A 6,625-nucleotide genomic window follows, 5' to 3' on the forward strand; every position below is an offset into this window, starting at 1 on the left:
ATACTCTGCTCTTAGAGTTGACTTCAAATCAGAATCTTCTAATAAAATATTTTAGGATAAAATATAGGGAACCAAATGAAAAGAAAAAAAAAAGTGATTGTGGTATTTATTCTCCATTTATATCTCGGGACTTGCTAAAAAATGGATCAATCAGCTCTAATAAAAAAAGGACTAGGTGCATTCCAAGATTGAACTCGGGGACCTCTTGCACCTAAAGCAGGAATCATACCACTAGACCAAATGCCCAATTTTTCATATTAATTGTGGCTGGTTTTCTGTTATTAGATATTTTCCCCTGGAACAACTTTTAATTTTCAGTGTAAATCAAAATTTACCAATCTCTTGCGTTTGATGTGGTTCAATTAACTATTGACCTTCTAGGATGATAAGGGATTTTGAAATAGCATTAGCACCAAGTTACAACTTTCATCTATATTTTAATCCATATTTGTTGTTATTAATTCGGAATATGGTTCCCTTGGAAGCTGAAACATCTATAGGTCATGAATCTCCCAAATTCTATATATTTTTTTAACCATGAAGATTCAGGCCTTTAAATCAATAGTTTTCTAGTTATTGTTCTTAGAAATTAGAATATTTGATTTATACATGAAAATAGTTTTAAAAATGAAATTATAGAACAACTATGCAGCTAATAGAAACCTAGTTTATAGTGTCCTAATAAAATTATTAAGCTGGTTATGAAAGTTTTTAGATGTTAATTAAAAGCTGCCTCAGCAGATAAAAAGATGGAGATTCTCTTAGAGAGGACGGAAAATACTTTGCCATTTTAGTTCCATGCTTTTTTACTGGAATATAGGTAGGGTACGTATCTTCAGTAAAATCTTGTCAGTAAACAATTAATACTTTGAAAGATGATTTTGGGCCACATTCTTCTCTTGTAAAGTTTCTGATGGATAGAAGATAGTTAAAAAAAAGCAGTTGGGCGTTCCGAGAATTGAATCGTTGCCTTTGACACCCACGGTTAGAATCATACCACAAGACCATGTGCTCACTTGTTGTCTATAATTTGTTTTTATTACATTTACTGCTAGTAGTTTTTAAGAAATGGTTCATACCTTTGTTAAAGGAGTCTGTGTGGTAGTTTTTAAGTATTATGTAACTGGAGGTTATTAATGAAGTTTTTAGGCACTCTTTCCTCCTTCCGCTGATTAAGGAGCACATTGTGATCCATTAATCAAGAAGGGGGTTTTAACGAGGCCTACCATTCCTATCAAAAAAAAAGAAGAAATGGTTCATACCTTTATTTATTCATTGATGAAATATTTGAGACTCTGATCAGAACCATATTGCTTGTGATCTTTTTTGCGATTGGGATTAACAGTTATGCAAGAATACTAAAGGAGAAAGCTAATGGAGGAGGCCCATAGCATGATTATTGGTCAGAATGACATATGGACTTCTTACTCGGAAGAAAAAGGCATATTGTTTTTCTATTGGCCTTTCCTCTCTCTATCATGTTTTTTGGGCTGAACTGGTTATTGTCAATTAACCGGTTTATTCCTTTATTTTCATAGGGTTATGTAGCATTCCTTTTTCTACCGACTGTTATTCCAGGTATGAGACTAGCTTTTCCACATGCAAAGATATTTCATACAGCCTAATTTATTTGTTTTCCATTTATTTCTCAGTACTTGTTAGAAAGTGGATCAATCAATTCTTTACTTTGCTTTTATAGTTGACTTCAATACAGATTCTTCTAATAAAATGTTTTAGGATATACTATAGGGAACCAAATGAAAAGAAAAAAAGGATGCGGCATTTATTTCTTATGGCTTATTAGAAAATGGATCAATAAGTTCTTTGCTCTGCTTTTAGAGTTGATTTCAATACAGATTCTTCTCATAAAATTTTTTAGGATATAATATCGGGAACCGAATGGAGAGGAAAATAAAAACTTGGGGCATTCCAAGAATCGAACTCGTGACCTCTTGCACCCAAAGCAAGAATCATACACTAGACTAAATGCCAATTTTTTATATTAGTTGTGGCCGGTTCTTAGATATTTTATCTTTCCCCCTTGAACTCCTTTTAATTTTTAGTGTACACCAAAATTTACGAATCTCTAACTTTTGATGCGGTTCAATTAATTATTGACCTTCTACAATTGGATGCTATGGGATTTTTAAACAGCATCAGCACCAAGTTACAACTTTCATCTATATTTTAATCCATTTTTATTGTTTTTAATTCGGAATATGGTTCCCTTGGAAGTCGAAACATCTATAAGTCATGAATCCCCCAAATTCTTGGGGACCAAAGTTTCCTGATCTCTCACTTTTGATGTGGTTTAATGTATCATTGGCCTGCTGCATTGGATGCTGAGGGCTTTTGGAACTGCATTAGCACCCGGTTGCAGCTTTTATCTATATTTTAATCCCAGCATACTGTTATCAAGTCAGATTATGCATCCCTCTAGAGGCCAAACCACTATATGTCACGAGTCTCCCAGATTTTATAACTTTCTTTTAACCTTGAAGAGTCTGACTAACAAATCAATAGTTTTGTAGGTATCGTTCATGGAAATTAGAATATTTTGATTTATACTTCAGAGTAATTTTAAAAATGATGAAATCCAAAAAAAAAATGAAATTACTGAAAAACTGCAATTAGTAGAAATAAAATCAATATTTTATGCCCTAATAAACATTTCAAGCTGGTTGTAGGACCCTTTAGATCTTAATGCTGCTGGTAAAGCTGTTCGGTTATTGCATAAGGATGTAAGTCAAACCACCTTCAACAAAGTGCACGTGAGTGAGGGTTGAAGGAAGGGGGAGAGCTAGGCCTAGCCCACATAGTGTAGCCTGGTAGTTGGATCTATTCTTACCAGATAAAAAGGAAGAAAATTACCAGGGGTATTCTGAGAATTGAACTCAAGACCTCTTGCACCGTAAGCAATAATCTTACCACTAGACCAAATGCCCTTGTTTTGATATTCATCATGCCTGGTTTATATATCTCAGGCTGTTTCTCCTAGAACTCCTATTAATTTTCAATGGTCTCTTTCTTGGGGGACCAAAGTTTCCCGATCTTTCACTTTTGATGTGGTTCAATTCATCATTGGCCTGCTGCATAGGATGCTCAGGACTTTTGAAATTGCATCAGAACCAGGATACAGCTTTTATCTATATTTTAATCCCATCATATTGTTATCAATTCAGAATATTGATCCCTCTAGAGGCCAAACCATCTATATCTATATTTTAATCCCAGCAGTTGTCTCAGAAAAAAAAGAAATTGTTTTTAAATTTGGAAAATGGCAACAATCTATTTATATTTTACTCAGTGCAAAAGAATCAGTATGATGTTTTACTTTTAGCATTGACATAAAAGCTGATTCTATTATCTTAAATTTGAAAATAGGGGAAGCATAGGAAAACAAGCTGAGGCATTCCGAGAATTGAATTTGGGACCTCTTGCACCCTAAGCAAGAATCATACCACTAGACTGTATGCCTGATGTTGTTGTCATTAATTTTAGTATTTCTAGCAGTTTCTAGGGTCCTATTAACTCTCAAAGGGTAAACACCACATGAACTGCCAATTGTTTGCTTTTGATGTGCTACTTGTATAGTTTGATTGCGACAGCGATTTTAGTCTTTGCTTTTGTTGTAATTCTGTTATAGTTTCCCTGTTAAGAGTTCCATGCCTCCATTGCCCTTAAAACTTAGATTTGTTTTGGATAATTTTGTTTCATAGAAATGATGTTAGTCTATACTTCTTAATTTTGTTTCAGATTTGAGTCAACTAAAATGCAAGTTTTATGGACAATGAATTTGGATATTTTAGTCGTACATTCTTTCTTTAGTTGGTAAATACTTGATTGATAGTTAGATGGCTAGCGCCCTCTGTCACAAACTTATGGTACCCACAAAGTAATATAAAGATGAGCTTACCGGACAATTTGCCCATTATGCAGGAAGTTTATCTTAAAATGCTGTTTTGTTTGTCGGACCTGCAAGCCAAATGCAAGAGAGGCTTCCCTTGTATTTTGATCTGTGCTCCTCAAATGTATATTCATTCTGATCTGTGCTCCTCAAATGTATATTCATTCCTTTTCTTGGAGAGGTTATAGCAGATCTGAAGTTTCCTGATGTTATGACAGAGAAACAATGAGGCTCTTTCTTCCCTTTCCATATATTTTAGCAAGTCATTGTTGACTGAAGGTGAAGTCGATATATTTTATATCGTTCTGTATTTTTTCTTAGAAGTTTAGGATAATAATGTAGGGAACCATGAGGAAATAGTGGGGCATTTCAAGAATTGAACTCAGGACCACTTGCACCCAAAGTGAGAATCATACCACTAAACCAAATGCCCATTATTTAGCATACTACATGTCTAGTTTAGATTTGTTAGATATTTTCTCCTAGAACTCTTATTGACTTTCGTTGGAATCATTCTTGGAAGACCAAAAATTTCCAATTTCACTTTTGATGTGGTTCAATGAACCATTCGCTTGCTACAATTAGCTGCGAAGGGAATTCGAAATCACATTACCACCATATTATAGCTTTTATCTACATTTAATCCCAATATAATATTATCAGTTCAGAGTGTGGATCCCCTAGAGACCAAAACATGTATATGTTATGAATCTCCTAAATTTTTTTAACCTTGAAGAGTCTGACTACAAAGTCAATAGGCTTTTTAGTTATATTTTGTTCATAGAATTTAGAATATTTGGATTTATACTTCAAAATAAATTTAGAAAATGAAATTATTGAACAACTGGAAGTTGGTAGAAACCTAATCACTATTTATTGTCCTAATAAACTTTTCAAGCTGGTTATCATAGTCTTAGATCTTAATTTATCTGGTTATCCAGTCTTATTAACTCTTGATAGGTAATAACGCATGAGCTGCCCATTGTTTCTTCTCTTGCTTTTGATGTGCTCCTAGTAGAATTTCCTTGCTATGGTGATTTTAGTCTCTTGCTTTTGTTGTGATATTGTTATTGTTTCCCTGTCAGAGTTCAATGCCTCCATTGCATCTTAAAACCTGGACCCTCTATTTGGCTTTGATCTTTCCGTAGCATAGAAATGATAGTTTTTACTTAATTTCTGATTTGATTCAATTAAAAGGCAAGATTACGGACATTGAATTTTGATAATTTATTTGGTAAATGCTTGGTTAATAGCTGGATACATAGAATAATACCATAAAGTGAGCTTACCGGAAAATTTGGCTATTTCGCAGAAAGTCCATCTCGAAATGTTGTTTGTTTGTTGGCCCTGCCGGCCAAATGCAAGATATGCTTCTCTTGTATTTTAACCTGCTCCTTTAAGGTGGGTTCATTCCATGTGTAAGAGGTGTTATAGCAGATCCAGCTTTTCCTGATATTACGGCAGATTAACAATGTGGCTTTTCCATTATATTTGAGCAAGTAATTGCTGACTGAAGTTAGAAAACAAATCAGGTATGTAAGTCTAAATCCCACCTAAAGGGTAAGGAAGTGGGGATTTAGGGAATGTGGAGAGCTAGTCCACTTAGTATAGGCTGGTAGTTGGATCAGGAAAAAAAGAAAGAAAGAAAAGCAGATGGAGAATCTGGAAATGCAGTCAAAAGAGAGGAAAAATACTTTGGCTTTAGTTTTATGGTTTTTGCTGTGTATTCAGTTGAATGTCTATTTGTTAGTCAATGTTTTGGATGATTATATAAGATTAAGGGCAAAAGAGGAAAAAATGGAAGGGGCATTCCGAGAATTGAACTCGGGACCTCTTGCACCCTAAGCAAGAATCATGCCACTAGACCAAATGCCCAACGGTATTGTATGTGATGTCTTATTAGTATTATAACATCGATCGGTGGTAAATTTTCAAGAAACGGTGCAGCGTTTGTTGATGAAATCTCTGATCAGAAATGGGTTGTTTCTGAGCTTTCTTGTGCTTCTGGAATACATAGTAAATTGCTTCATAGTTTTTTATAGATATGCGGGAATTGTTGACAAAATTACTTGTATTGTGGAATACAGGAGAATTGGCAGTTTTTGCAGGAATTGTTCACAAAATTATTTGTCCTACTAGCCCTTTCCTCTGCAAGGTTCTCAAGGATAAATACTTAGTCCTGCAAGGGATGCTAACTTCTTTGGCTGTACAATGTAAAGCCTTTGTGTAAGTTGGATGAGCTAGGCTTGAATCTCGTTTTGACCTTTTGTTGAAGGGTTATTGTGCAAGAGAAGGGGCTAAATGGAGGACTGTTCTCCTTTCTGTTAGCCTTTTGTTTTGCCCTTTTAGCTGAATCGGTTGTTGATGATGAACTGCTCTGCCTTTATTTTGCAGGTTTACGTTAGATTTCCATTTTGTAGGACCAATATTTAAAGCCTACTAACTTCGCAATTTGATGGGTTTCTTTGACAGTTTATGGCAGATCCAATTATTCACATGCTAACATGCAAATAACACGTGGTTATATGCATTTAGCAACTTATTAAACATTGATTCCATAAAACAAATATGCAATTTGATGCTTAAACATTGATTCCATAACACAAAATGCTGTTTTGTTTGCCGGGCCTGCATACCAAATGCAGGTGAGGCTTCCCTTGTATTTTGACCTGCTGCTCCCCAAATGCGTGTTCATATTTTTTTTGAGAGGCTATAGCA

The 6,625-nt window shown here is 34.7% G+C and overlaps 1 long non-coding RNA gene and 1 other non-coding gene across 2 annotated transcripts; both read right to left on the reverse strand.

The window, feature by feature from the left end:
* Positions 1–3,038: 3,038 nt before the first annotated feature.
* On the reverse strand, positions 3,039–4,984 carry LOC120202216. The gene is made up of 3 exons (XR_005523717.1): positions 4,876–4,984; positions 4,545–4,621; positions 3,039–3,139 (listed from the first exon to the last, which is right to left on the reverse strand). It is a non-coding gene; the product is annotated as an uncharacterized LOC120202216 (long non-coding RNA).
* Positions 4,985–5,710: 726 nt separating this feature from the next.
* Positions 5,711–5,782, reverse strand: TRNAP-AGG. The gene has a single exon. It is a non-coding gene; the product is annotated as a tRNA-Pro (tRNA).
* Positions 5,783–6,625: the final 843 nt, after the last annotated feature.

This window comes from Hibiscus syriacus, unplaced genomic scaffold, assembly GCF_006381635.1.
Source record: "Hibiscus syriacus cultivar Baekdansim isolate YM2019G1 unplaced genomic scaffold, ASM638163v2 tig00008289_pilon, whole genome shotgun sequence".
Lineage (NCBI taxonomy): Eukaryota > Viridiplantae > Streptophyta > Magnoliopsida > Malvales > Malvaceae > Hibiscus > Hibiscus syriacus.